Source organism: Tympanuchus pallidicinctus, unplaced genomic scaffold (genome assembly GCF_026119805.1).
Source record: "Tympanuchus pallidicinctus isolate F22 unplaced genomic scaffold, pur_lepc_1.0 scaffold40, whole genome shotgun sequence".
In the NCBI taxonomy this organism is placed as follows: Eukaryota; Metazoa; Chordata; class Aves; order Galliformes; family Phasianidae; genus Tympanuchus; species Tympanuchus pallidicinctus.
Genome location: NW_026294759.1, coordinates 312786 through 328043, shown reverse-complemented (window position 1 = coordinate 328043; position 15258 = coordinate 312786). Strand labels below are relative to the sequence as shown.

Below are 15258 nucleotides of genomic sequence, written 5' to 3'. Positions count from 1 at the left end.
TCACAAACACAATCATCCAAAGCAAGCATTTAAGAGTTTTATTGCATACACACTCACTGATCCACCAAGAGATCCCAGAAGTATGATTAGCCAGCACATCTTGGATTGGATAAGGTGTGGGATCGGTAGGCTCAGGACCTTGCAGGCAGTGGTGTCCTCTGACTAAATTACATTACTCTCCTATCCTCCTTAGGATTCTTTATACCCTGAGCTGGGTCATGTACTCTACGCATGGCCAACACAAAAATGTATGGTGTAATGCAAACGGGGCAACCAATCTACGATTTATTGCCAGTATCTCGTTACTCTTATGAAAACACCACTTTGGCCATGTAAGTTCCTTCATTGTTTCATTGTGATTTCTGTGCACTGTATACTTTATTCTCCATTTAGGTTTTTAGATTCAGTATGGTTACTGTGGCTGCAGCCGTGCTTGTGATACTGAGAATCATTTTAGTTCAGGCATGAAGTTTACGTTCAGGCGGTCAGACAATCCGTACACATCCCTGGGAAGGGAGGGAGTGAGCAGATGACTGTGTGGTGCTTAGCTGCTTGTTTGGTTAAACCACAACAACCTAGCAGGTCAGATCCTTTAAAAAGAAATCTGATGCGTTTATTATATGGTACCATGCCACCTAATGATCATCAGCATCCATTGCAAGCTGTAGAGACTGGATGATGTCATACAGTGTAGCAGCAGTCTCAAATTCATGGATTGAGTCAAGATGTGACTGGAGGAAGCCATGGGAAGCAATGAAGTGTAATTACATCTCCTATGAACACAGGCTGAGAAAGGTGAGGCTCTTCAGCCTGGAGAAGGCTCTGAGTTGATCCGATAGTGGCCTTTCAGTAACTAAAGGGAAGCTACAGGAAAGGGGCCAGACTCTTTAGAAGGGTTTGTGGTGATAGAACAAGGGAAAATGGTTTCAAGCACAAAGAGGGTAAATATAGGTCAGATATAAGGAAAAAGTCTTTAACAATGAGAGTAGAGATGCACTTGACCAGGTTTCCCAGAGATGTGGCTGATGTCATATCCATGGAAACTCTCAAGGCAAGGCTGGACCAGGCCCTGGGCAACCTGACTGAGCTGTGCATGTCCCTGTTCATTGCAATGGAGTTGGACTAGATAACCTTTAAAGGTCCCTTCCAACTCTGAGGATTCTATGATTCTATGAGGTGCAAAATAAAAATAGTTCGATGGGCTGTAGCCTCTAACTGACATAATTCCTGGCACATTCTTATTTTAGTTTTGCTTAAGCATCCAATTATTCTAGTATAATTCTTTGAACTGAAGATGGAGCTAATATCTTGTCCTGACATCTAGCTGATGGTGTGGTCAGCATCTAAGAAGACCGATAGTACAGACATACTATATTAAGTATAACCGTCCTGGGAAGTTGAACAAGTTTTTTGGAAAACTTTAAATTTTTTAAAACTAGATTAACACATTAATTGCAGTAGAAAGTGTTAGAACAGAATGGTGCTTAGGTTTAGTTTTCTGTCTCTACATGCGGGTTCTGTGAGCCTCCCTAAGTGGCTGTGGGAGAGGAAGGGCAAAGAAGAAGAAAGGATAAAGAGAGAAAATAAAATAAGAAAATATCAGTTAACTTCTACAAGTAAAACAAATGTTGATTTGTGTTTCACCCTCTTTTCTGTGGAATTGGCCACCTACTTTAGAATTAAGCTATGATACAGCTAAGGTTGCTGGGCATTCTGTCAAATCTATGTAACCTGTTACTAGTCTGTCACTGGGGCTACAAAAATAAAAATCTGCTACGTTTACGCATCTTTATTTTTTAGCTAGAAGTAAGCTGAATGAATTATTGGCTCTGGAATTAATAAGGTACTTAAGACTTCTGATTATTTTTAGTGTTGGGGATAAGGCGGCTATAGCTAGGAAATTTTATAATAGATGTAAACTGTAAATCCAGTGATGACTTTTTTTCTTTTACTGAAATTGTTCAGTCACCTTTGACCCCACAGCACTATACCTTGGCATCTTTCTGTAAATATGGATGTATTAAAAGTACTCTAGCTGGCCTAATCAGATGCAGTTTCCCAGGAATGCAGAGGCAGCCCCATTCTCAGTTGTTGTCTTTAGTTTGAGTGTTTGAATGTATTTTTGCTTAGTTCTCCATCTACTTAAGTAAGAATAAGTTTTTTAATGATAAGAAGTGAAACACTGTAACAGGTTGCCCACGGAGGTGGTGGTGCTCTGTCTCATGGGACACTAAAGGTCAGGCTGGGCAGGACTCTGAGAAATGTGAGGTAGCTATAGATGTCCTTGTCTATTTCTGGGGAGTTGGACTAGATTACCTTTAAAGGTCCTTTCTGACTCAAACAATTCTATAATGTTGTGATACATAGGTCACTCCAAAAGTAATGCCTCTTATTTCCATGGAAACTGCAACTGATACAAAGAGCACAGTAACACATTCAGAGAGCAAATTCCCAGCTACAAAATGCTATTTTTCAACATAGTCACCACCTTTAGCTATGCATTTTTGGCAGCAGTGAACAAAAGCCTGCATGCTGTGCTTGTAAAAATCTGCATCAGGAGAAGTGTACCAGAAATCTTATCTCTGCTTTAGAGATAGGAAAGGTATTTTTAAATACCCTGTGCTACTTATTTTTAAGAGTATAAATTATCTTTCTCTGATGTGATGGAGCAGTTTAAAATTAAAGAATACTTTTGCTTCCTTGGTGGGATTAACTGAAGTTATCTGTTTTCTTTGGTGTTTAAGCTCACAAAGAATACATCAAAACAATGATCTGAAGTAGAAATACATTTGAAAAAACATATTTGAACTCATGCAATTGTAGGGCTGCATGAACGGAGCTTTTAAGAGATAGCTTTTCGTCTTTGAATGCAGTCATGAAAATTGACATAGCAGAAATGCTAAGTCACAGCCTGAAACAGTGATTGAGTGCCTGGTGGGAATGCAGAGCCAACCCTGGGGAGTTGCAGTGCACCTGAGTGACTGAAAAAGCTGGAACCAGTATCTACCCCTTTCCAGACCTCATTTAAGGGCTGGCAGCAGAGGTGAGGGCATCTTTCTAAAGATCCCTGCATGCCAGAAGTCATGCAAAGGTAGGCAGTATTTTTTTCTCCTTTGTTTATGTGTTATGTGTCCTTTGCTGCATCTGGCCTTATTCTCATTTACTGTAGCCTAAGATTGTGCCACTCTGCAGTTATTACTGTTCTTTCCATCACATTACAGCATTATGACTGGCAATATAGCTGTTCCTAAAATCTCAAGTAATACCTTCTGTTGATTTATTAAAACAAAATGTGTATTTGAACAAAAATGCATGTTCTTGGTAGCAAGGTGATTTGGACTTTGGTTGACAAAGAAATTCCATATGTAACTCTGTGTGGGATTTTTTTTTCTAATTATGGGGTCATTGTCAAAAATGAAGAGCATGTAGAAGAGTAGCTGATTCTCTGTAGATACATTTTATTTTGCTTTTCAGTGATTTGTAGATGATTTACCTGGAGTGTACGTAAACTGAACCTTAAGCATGCCTCGTGTTGTCCTTGTTCTTACCTATCACCTGCCTTCTGGCATTTCATTCTTTCACAGTCACTTGTACAGAACTGTGGCATGGAAACAAGCTTGAAAAAGACCTCTAAGAACATCCTTTCCAACTGTCCCCCATCAACAATATTTCCTACTAAACTATGTCCACCAGTACAACATCTAAACACTTTTTAAACACATTCTGATATGTAAAGATTTAAACCCTCTATGACCCCAACCTTACAAGGAGAAGAACATCATTATTCTTGTACTTGACATCTCTTATCCAGCTCGGTGAATTCTAAGAATTTAAGAATTACAGACAGAAGGTAAACCTCATAACTATATGATAAAGGAAAACAGCTTAGTGCAAATCTTGATGTTCTATTTGGTGTAGGTAGAGAGCTAGGGAAAGCTGATGGGGAAAGTTCTATTATTTGTATTTCTTTATTAGAGATTCTAGATCGATGTATTTAGTGTTTTAAAGGCCTGCAATTAGTGACTTTTTAGTGTGCCCTTTAGTTTGAGCACTCATATAGATATCTACATGACAAATGTTAAACCTGCAGCCATTCCTTTTATATGCTTCCCAAAATATAAGAAAATTCAAAATTTGCTATTTAAATTTGAGTCTTTGTACTTCCTAGGATGAGGCCCTTTGGTGGTGTGCTTCCTCTTTTGGCCAGACTAAACAATATGACTGAGTCAACCATCTTTCCCCATAAATAGTGAGCAGCTGAGAGCTCCTTGAGTTTTCTTGCACAATAGTTGGCTGTATCCCCTCTTGAGAAGGAAAACCTCTTGAGAGGTGCAGAGATCCCTTATGCTTTAACATCAAGCTGCCTTGCAAATATAAGTACTTGGTAAGTGACTAATACCTTTAAGATTCTTAAGCTTTGCTAATACTGTATCTTTGATTGTGCACGTATAATCCTTCAGACAATAAACCATTAAGTTTGGGAGTTGGACTGGATTTGGCTGTGCCTGAGCAGCTTACCTCTGTGATTCAAGAAGTTTAGAAAGCAAGGAGTTCTACTCTGAGCCACCATGTGAGAACCAGATGAACCTAAAGATGAACCAGACTGTTTGTTTGCTTTGTAACTGTTGCTGATATTTCTAAGCTTTGGGAAAAATAGTAAATCACAATCCTGTAAATGCAGTAGTAGCCATAGAGGAATACATTACATTGTATTCATATATTTTATATCTTCGCAGATGTATAATAATAGGAAGTTGCCTGTTGGAGTTGCAATTTAAATCATTTTTTCAAATAGAGAGATAAAACAGCAACAAGTAGAACTTTGTTAATGTAATGACAGTATAATTTTCCAGTCTCCTTGAAGTTAAGGGTGAGACTGGGGTTGCCAGCGCTGGTATACTGTTTAAATTGAAGTGTAGAGAAATAACGTCAAGACTTTGTTGTCCTTTTGGTGGCAGTACTGGCTAAAGTAATGCTTTGTGGATGGTGTTGTACTTGCCCATTCAATTCTGTTGCAGTCCTTAGAGCTCTAGTCTTTCTTTAAGCTTCTTTCATTTGCTTGTTTCTGTAAGTAGTCTTAAAAGGTATTGCTCACAAAGGCTGTCGCTTGAAGACTGTTGGTATGTTGCTATGTAGAATATAGTTCTAAGTTGAGATCCTTGAGGTGGTAATAGAGAATGTATCTGTTCAGACAGTATTACATAATGTGGCTTGGTTAAGTTCCTTTCGTTCTGCAACTCGCGCAGCATCTTGATCCTGTGTTTAAAATAAGCAGGGTAGACTTTGCTCATTTACAAAAAAAATGTGTGGGAAAAAAAAATAAATGTTTACTGTACTGATACTTGCAGTTATACCTTTTCAGGTGTAAGATTCTACACTTGCTTTTGTTAAACCTCATCTGGTTTCTTGCTATCCTCTCCAGGAGGATCTGTCCAGGTCTTGCTGAATGGCAGCAGAGCTTTCAAGTGTGTCAGCCACTTCTCCCAGCTCTGTATCCCTGGTGTACTTGCTGAGGGTGGATGCTATCCCCTCATCAAGGTCATTGATGGAGATAATGAACAAGACCAGACCCAGCAGTGACCTCTGGGGAACACTCCTAGTTGCAGGTCTTCAACCAGATTCTGCACTGTCAATCACCACCCTCTGAGCTCTGCCAGTCAGCCAGTTCTCAACCCACCTCACTGTTCATTCATCTATCTGACATCTTCTCAGCTTTTTTATCAGGATGTCGTGGGAGACATTGTCAAAAGCCTTGCTGAAGTCAGGGTAGATGACATCCACTGCTCTCTGCCTATCTACCCGGCTGATGATGCCACCATAGAAGGCTTGGCAAGGTTGGTTGAGCATGATTTTCCCTTGGTTAATCCATGCTGACTATTCCTGATGACTTTGTTCTCTTCTAATTGCTTAAAAGATGGCATCTAGAACAAGCTGTTCCACCACCTTTCCAGGTGCAGAGGTGAGACTAACTGGCCTATAGTTTCTTGAATCTTCCTTCTTGAAGACCAGAATGACATTGACTATCCTCCTGTCTTCTGGCAACTAACCTGTTCTCCAAGACCTGTCAAAGATGATAGAGAGCAGTTTGGCAATCATATCTGCTAGTTCCCTCAGCCCACATGAATGCATTGCATCAGGGCCCATGTATTTGTTCATGCTGATCCCATGTAGACACTCCTGGACCACCCACTCCTCACCTAGAGGGAAGCTCTCCATTTCTGAGGCTTTCTCTCTTCCATCCAGGAGTCCCAAGGCAGAGTCTTTTAAGTGAAGACTGAAGCAAAGAAGGTGCTCAGCATCTCCACCTTCTTAGCATCCCCTGTTACCAGGACATCCCTGTTGTTCAGCAGGGCACCCACATTGTCTCTACTCTTCTTCCTACTGTTAACATACTTAAAAAAACCCCTTCTTATTATCCTTGATTTTCTTTACTAGCTTCAGCACCAGGTGAGCTTTAGCCTTTCCCGTTGCTACCCTGCAGGCCCTGACAACACTCCTATACTCCTCCCAGGAGGACAGGCCCTTTTTCCACATTTCATAGACTTTTTTCCCTTTGATCTTATCCATGAGTTCCTTGCTCATCCATGCAGGTCTCCTGCCTCCCTTCCCTAATATCCTACTCTTAGGGATGCACTGGTCATGAGCTTGGAAGTGCAGTTTAAATGTTGCCTTGCTCTCATGGGTCCCCTTATCTTTTAGCACTCTAGCCCATGTGGTATATCCAAGTAGGTCCCAGCAGAAGTTGAAGTTGGCTCTCCGGAAGTCTGGGATAGCAATCCTGTTTTTTTTTGCCTTACTTTTTCCATTCAAGGTCTTGAACTTCACCATTTTATGATTTCTACATCCCAAGCTGCCCCCAACGTTCATGTCCCTAACAACTTTATCCTTGTTTGTAAGAACAAGGCCCAGAAACAACCCCTGCCTTGTTGGCTCCTCCACCACATGCTTGAGAAAATTATCTTCAACGCATTGTGGGAACCATTTGGACTACGCATCCCTGGCCATGTTGCTTACCCAGCAGATATCTGGATGATTCTTTTTACTAAATGTAGAGTACTACTTTTTTTTTGTCTGCATCATCATATGTTCAACAATTCCATGTTACTGGTATCAGTGAAGCAGTGTACACTGGAATGTGTTTTATCAGGTGGCTTTATCTCTGTCTTACTACAGAGTAGTATCATTTACTGTTTTATCACTACATCAGTAATACCATTTGAGGTAGGAAGACAGAGGGGCTGAGATGAAGTGTTGCGGTAGTCGTCTTATTTAATCCAATTCTCAGGAATGCCAGAAGTGAGTATGCCTTCAGATGCATTCTGTGCACAGTGGTCCTGACCACCTAGGACCTGGCTGATTGCCAGCAAGGATTTCAGAGTGTGCCTGTGGTGATTATGAGGGTCAAGTTTCTGATGTCTCCCTGAAGTGAGATGTAGTAACAGCTGTGCATTTCTATCCTGCTGCCGAACAGGAGTGGGATTCATTTTTTGATTCTGATTCATACTCATGTGCTAGAGTGTATTTCTGATCATCTTTCAAATGGTGTTCAATTCACTTTCAGTTGGGTGTCTTGAAAGCACCTCCTACATCAGAAGACTCAAGGAGCTTCGAGTGAAGGAATAGACAGAATAATCAGCAGTTTTTGAAGGTTTTGTCAAGGAGTCTGGGCTGAGGAGGAGTCTCTTGGCAATATAAGGCATCAGTGACCCAGTGCAAATGGATATTTTTAGGGAAATGGGAAGTTCTGTTCTGGGTGCTTTAAGCCACTTCTTAGTATTGGTCCAGTAGTTTTATCTGTCTCTACTTCAATATTCCCATCAACTTGTTGTAAGATAAATTGAACTTGACAAAATGAAATTTACTCTTATACAGCCAATTTATGTGGATGATATTTTCTATTATAACTTGGTGTGGCAAGTATACAGAAAAAGGACAATAAATACAAAAGAGTAAAAAGTATTAAGTTCGACATTTTATGCCTTTGTTTCATGTAATTACATCATTGCGTTTAACAGCTTTTGTTTATACCAGTAAGATGCTGGCTTGTGAGAATTCTTCTAAGACTTCCTCTTTATTTTCCCCTCTTCCAAAATTTGTAATTTTGGAAGCTGCGGATTTGTAAGTTTCAGTTTGCCCTGTGTTTTTTCTCTGCTCTATCGTTTTCCTTCCTGTGGTCCTCAGCCCAGTCTAATTGCTGTCAAGTGCAGCAGCTGCTGCATCTGCATTGCTTAAATTGGTAATAATTTCTGTGTGTCTGGTCAAGTGAATTCACCTTTAACATCCAGCATAGACATACCATTCCCACAGTGCATCTTGGTTTTATTTCCTGTTATCTAATAACACGTTAGTGTATAGTCTTCATTAAGGAGAACAAAAGCTGTCCCACAAAATAAGGAAAAATGAAAAGGCACCGAATAAAACTTTTTTTTATGAGCAAGTGTCTCATTTAGAGCATTATTTTTGATATCCATAGACTGAGGTTGGGGGTGGGGGGGTTGATGGTTGGAAAATCATACTGTACATCTTCGTGTTATGTTGAGCTCATTCTAGTGAGTTAAGATCAGCTCTCTTTCCCTACAACTTACTGTTTGATCAGGAGCATGCAAGTATCCAAGATGTAGAGCAACACAAAGGGATATTGTGTCTGTCCATGTAGCATAAAAAACATAAGATGAGAGAGCATAGTCTGAAAATGTGATTACAAAGAAGTGATGATTAAAACAAAAAAACATCAAACATAATTCCTCAAATAATGGCCCTTTCAGAACAAAGAACAAATATCACTGCTGGGGTGGTGCGTTTACATTGGTATTTCAGTAGCTGCATTTTTTTCTTTACCTACAGGCACACAGGGGAGAATTAATTAAATAGACAGTTAGTGTAAAATCACAAAATAATTACCAGTAATGTGTTTAAAAATCACCTTTGGTAAGCTTACTTTCTTTGCTCTTTTTTGTGCAGTGTAGAGCTCATATAATAAACATAACGTGTCAATAAGATATGGGGGAAAACCATGTGAAGGATGCTTTTAAAGGTGTTTGTTTCTATTGTATATCTTGTTTACTTAGTTTGCTCATTCCTGTACATTAGAAACTCAGCTGCACCAGCAATGTGATGTAAGGAAGATTCGTGGTAGTATAAAGTAAGGGAACTGGAGACAGAAAATACGAGGGAAAGGGATTCATTAAAGCTTAGTTCCTCTCTGCCACTTATTTTGTTGTAAAGCTGTTAAACATTCTTCAGGCTTATTTTTCATGATTCCATAGAAACTCTACAACCTTGCTAGTATAATTTAACAAAATATCTGTAATTCCAAAAATTACAGTACAGCTGTAAAATTGCCAGGTGGTAGTAATGCTGCATGTTTGTACTGGTGCATCTAAAGAACTGTGGTCATTCCTTGGCACTAGCACGCTTGTTTTAGCACACTTAATTTTATGGTAGTAACCATGTATTGACTCTTCTGTCTTTCAACTCTTCCTAGTTTCCTGCCCCTCACTTTGATGGTAGCTTCCTCTGTATTTAAATCCAGTGTCAAACTGGTATACTAGAAACAACTTGGAATTTGCAAATGATGTGAGCATTAGAGTTGTCTCCTTTTTGAGGTAAGAGCTATTTTACGGCTTCTGTTTTGACAGGATAGGGCAAAAAGAGAAACTTGTCATTTGTCTTTGATTTTGTGATGTCCCTGTCAGAGCTACAGGATTTTCATGAATTCCTAATACTCAGTGCATGCTGTGCAGTGCATGTATTTGGATTTCTTTCTGATGCTTTTTGTATGGTCTTCCTCTGCATTTCATAACATGTCCCATACTCCTAGGCCCCTGCCATATTTGGTAAGGTGACTCTGAGAGCTTTCCCACTTGCCTTGTCTGATGAGTGTCACACTTGGGCCATAGAGCTGGTTGAGGCATCCTGGGATGACTGTTTCCTGAATACTGTTGGGATCTTCCTTGCCTTTGTGCCTCAGTGCATGCATGCATATATGTGTATGTAGATAAAAGCCTTTGAGAGATTGACTGATTTCCTTCCATGGTCGTGGTATTTCCTTGAATTCGTTGATCAGAAAACTAAGACTCAGTTAGGGGTGTTAGAAAGCAGACATTCTTGGTGCCAGAAGCACGAGGGGATCCTTCCAAATCAAATTGCACATCTTTGCACAAAAGATCTTCAGCTTATACACGTTAACGTTACACGTGTTGCATATAGAGGGGTTTTCCCATACAGTCCATACATATTCAGTACTTTCCCCAAAACAATTAACATTAGATTCCGCCTCTTTGCCTTGATGGCACAGTACTTGCTTTCACAACTGGCAGAACTTTCCCTTATCTGCTTAATATGAAGACTTGAGGGAACTCCCTTATCTGCCCAATAAAGACTGTTCAGTGTATCGTCCTTATGTACTTCCTGTTTTCAAGCTATAGAGTCACTCTTCAACAGACAATGGCAAATTTAATAATATCATTACAACCAGCCTGATTCTGTGACTATTGGGTTGGGGGACCCATGGGCCCATACCAAAGGGAAGGGGGAAAAAGGGAAAGGATAAGGAGATGGGTCTAAAACCAAAACAGTGGCAACAATCTTGGGAAGAAAGCTAATTTACTGAATAAGATACTGGAATGCAAAATATAATACAATATAACTAATTGAAGCCAATAAATCAAATGAATGAGAGAGTGTGCAAAAACCGAGAGTCTTATTCTAATGCTGAAGACAAAATGGCTAGGGAGCACACACGCTACAGAGATGAGCAGAAAGGGGAAAAAAGGATGTCTCATGACCTGCAGTTTTTATCTTTCCCTCTGAATGGAAAATGGAAACAGAACAGTGAACAGACTTCTGCGGTATGTAGTTCTCTTATGAGAGAGGTATATGTGGATCTACCGGTGGTCCATGGAGCTGGAGCATTAACTATTTAAATCCCAGTACTCTGTGTGATGTAATGGTGTGGAATACTGATAACAAAAATCATAAAGCCAGGACAAACTTGTATCACTGGAAGTAACTGAAAAAAGGTCTTACTGAGGTTTCCTTACCTGTGCTTCTTCATGAGTGTGAAGAGCTTTTTACCAAATGACCAGTCACCATCTGCAGTAAAAGTCAGTAAATAGACTCCAGCCTTTGGGTACCAATTAATTTTCTACAAAAATTGAAATAATTCCTTTTTCTCCTTATTTCTCTTTTTATGACTCTTATTCAAGAGTTCTCAAGTATTGGATTGCTACAAAACTTCTTTGTATAGGATGGGATTAGTGATTGATGTGTGATGGTATTTCTAGTCATTTTGCTTATTTTTTGTAATGTAAAATAGTTTTCTGTAGTGAGTTTAAGTGTTTAGACAAAGAAGATTTGTCCTGTGATGAATGATAACCTGACTGAGTTGATAAGAACAATTCTAGGTAATTTATGCAGTCCTACTTTCTTTCATATAACTGGAAATATATAGTAGGGATAAAAATGGTTTGGGATCTCCAAAGATATCTCTTGTCTTGTGCTGATCCAGCTGCTAGCTTTGCTCCAGACCTCTAGTATCCCCACTCTCTGTTCCTTTTTCCCTTTCTTTCTTTTTTTTTTTTTTTTTTTTTTTCCTCCACCCTCTAGTCTGCTACAGCTGTTGGAATTTCATCATTGTCTCAATTTCTTATTAACATCACAGACTCTTCAGTTTCAAGGGGAATGTCAGCTGTGTGCCATGCATATGTACTATTGCTAGGCAATCTGTATCTAAAATATATATTACAGTGTTGTAAAGCTGTATTCCTTGGTAAGAGGCACACTTAACATTGAGAAGCATTGAATAGTGAGAAATACATACTTGTGAGAAAGTTTTTTAACATTGTTGGTAGGATCTGCTTTTTGATCCTTTGTACTGTATTTTGTCTTATCAGTATTCAATTTAACAATAGGTGACAGTATATTTATTCCTTTTGGCAGTCTCAGTGCCATGGAATTCATATATTCTTCCCTTTGGATCTCCTTAATGCTGGTCTTACTTTTTGATTAGTGTATTATACTTGTGCAGAGAGAGTATTTGCAACATAAATCACAAACCCTAGGACAGCGCTTGTATATTTAATTTATAAACTGCTGGGACACAGAATAGGCTTTTCAGTCATGATAAACAGGAGGCATGTTGATGTGTACCCTATATGCATGTATCTGTGTACCAAAAGAAATGGTGTGAGCGTGGATTAAGAAAAAGTCATGGACAACATGTTATCTCTGATGCAGAGCTGCACTTTTCGTATGTGTGACCATTGCAGATGTGTTCAGTGTTACCTGTCATTGTTTGTTGACTCATTTGAGCAATGAATGCATATTGTTAATTCCGTTGTGCAAGCATGGCCTTACTTTATGCCATCAAAGACAGTTTAAAGTAAAATACTGCTCACTGGACTTTCTGTTCTTTGTCAGGAAGCAGCAAGGGTTTTTGCACAACTCTTGGTGAATTCTGGATATTTTTCTCTCTTCTAATGCAGCTATTTCATCAAATCCTTTGCTGAGAACAAAGAATGTGGGTCCTTTTGCAGTTTTTTGTACAGTGCATGGTTTTAGGATGCTTTCCTGAGGACAGGGGTTGCAAAGCTGAAGATTTGCCGGAGTGTAATGCTTGACATTGGTATTTATCTGCTGTGGTAGTATATCATGCTGACAGTGAACACAAAACCAGCCAAGGGATGGGTGGTGAATGTTTGAGATGATGTGACTAGAGCATTGTTTTGAAAAAAAAGATCCTGTTTAGAATAAGCAGAAAAGAAATTTCTCTGCAAATGACTGTTCAGTTTTATCTATGAGGACTTAATCTCTGAATGATTGCTGCTTCTCTGCTATGAGCAGAATACAGCAGTTACTCAAAAACTCCTCAGCGTCACTAAAATAATCTTCTACATTGTATCTTGCTACTGCTCTTCTCTTTAGGATACCATAATTTTGTCTATCATAGAATTACTTGAGTTGTAGTGGACCTTTAAAGGTGATCTAGTGCAATGAACAGGGACATCCATAGCTAGATAATATTCCTCATAGCCTGGTCCAGCCTCACCCTGAATAGGCATGGGGCATCCACCAACATCTTTGGGCAACCTGTTCCAGAGCTTCATTACCTTTATTGTAAAAAAAAAAAACATTTTCCTTATATCCAGTCTAAATCTCCCCTCTTTTACTTTGAAAAAGTAGCTAAGGTACTTTTGCTTTTTGTTTTGAACATGCAAGGAGACAAACATCCATTGTCTACCCATATACTTATGAAGACGTAGATTAAAAGTTAATAGAAGATTGTATGTAGAGAGATTTGAACCTTTGGGGTTTCTACAGAGATGCTCTGCAAGAAGCACAACTATTGTCCATTTTTCTGAAGAGATTTTAATGAAGTGAATGCAGTGTGGTGTTACCCATTCTATAGGTTTAGTTATTTTAGTGGTAACAGCTAGTGGTCATTGGTTGTAAAATCCATAGATATATTGTCTTTAAGGAAGGTCCCCTCAGAGTGAGTTGTTTGCTAGCAGAGCTGGTGCATACTGACTTCTCATATCTAGTAGTAATCCTGAATGTGGCATGCTGAAAAAGATGAAGTGGTGGTAGTTGCAAATGCAGTTTCACTAAGTTCTCACTTACTTTGGTTGATTAGAGTGAAAGCAGGGTCTTGCTCTGTGACCTAGGCAGAAAGTGATGAATGTATGGCTCCATTACACAAAACCTGAGAATGTTTCTCAACTTTGAGGCTCTTGAAATTCACCAGTGATGAAGACTAAAACACCCTGTGTTTTAGTACTTCAGTTAGGCTGCTCTGTACTGAAGAATGTTTGCTGATATGAAGGCAGAAATGAATACCTTTGGTGCTCATCTTTGATTTTCTAAGTTGAAGACACCCTTGGTTGAAATCTTTATGAGATTTTAAGAAGCTTTGAGGATTGCAGATCATGTCTCTTAGACTGTGAATCAGCACATTTTGAGTTAAGAGGAATGCAATGGTATTGTGATAGTCTTGGATGGATCTTTCTGTTTCTTATTTTTACTGATCAGAAGAGATTTGCTTTCTTAAGCTGCCTGTGACTTTTGGCCTCATGATTTTATGTGTTCCACTCAGGACAGAATGCTCAGCTTCTCTCCACTTCATGTTGAATACCAGTAGTTGAAAGCTTTATCTGGTATGGTTAATATTCTCATCAAGCAGTGCTGAAATTGCATTTTTATTTTTTGTTTATTTATATTTTTAACCTAGTGGTTGTGATTACTTAAATGTACTTTAAGCAATGTTTTTAAACTCTGCAAGCACTGGTCTGAAAAAAGGTGTTGAAAACAGACTGGCAGCTTGTTCTGGGGTTGTGGAACACTTATGTGGTTTGTTCTGTGAATGACGGTTTTTGTATAGACTTATCTTTCTACAGGTTTTATCAAATCCTGTCTACTTTCTCCTGCCAAATAAATACTGCCTAATAATTTACAAATATGTTCCTTCAGCTTAATCATTTATAAATAATAAAACCTTTTTTTGACTTAAACATGTGCAAGTCATTGACAGAAGTTCATAGCAGCTTATAATGTGCTGTGCCTGGCAGTGTTCTTTGAAGAACCAGTGGTACTCCGGAAAATCAGCTATACATTATGATGTTCCCAGTAGGCATCTTAAGAGAATAAAAGAAAATAATGTCTTTACTATGCACCATGGTAGTAGGTGCACTAGACTTTAATGAATTTCTCATTCTTAAACTGAGCAATTGAATTCTTAGTTATTTGCAGGATATGAAATGATTTATCTGCAGAATCTGTGCCTTCGTATATGGCATTAGTAACTAGTTATAATTTAAATGTTTAGACTGTTGCGAAAGCATTCTAAACAATTGCTTCATAAACAATTTGAATAAGTGTTTTGAATTCTTTAGAATTCTGTGTTCTTACTTATTTTCCATGTTGTTGGCTTCTACTCTGTTAAAATACTAATGGTAGTGTCATCCAAAGTTGGGAAATAACAACTCCCATGTAGTGCTAGAAAGCAGGCATTCTTCATTCATAACACTGCGGATGGATATCCTGGACCAAGCCAAGTGCACCAGCCTGAAGTTGGCTACATTGTTTATACATTTAGAATATACATATGCAACACAACTTATTTGTTACTTTTCTGGGAACTCAGTGAATGTATGTTAATTTCACTTGAGTGTGTGCAAAACAACCCTCTGGTGGTCATCAGTGGTCCCAAGACCCCTGTTCTTCATCATTCTTTATGTTCCTCCTCTTGACTGTCAGATGACC

General features: G+C 39.0%; 1 protein-coding gene across 3 annotated transcripts in view; it reads left to right on the top strand.

Annotated features, from left to right (window-relative positions):
- The window catches only part of TSPAN9 (tetraspanin 9), a 147852-nt gene that overhangs the window by 31628 nt on the left and 100966 nt on the right, over positions 1-15258 (top strand). The gene's annotated exons all lie outside the window — the stretch shown is intronic.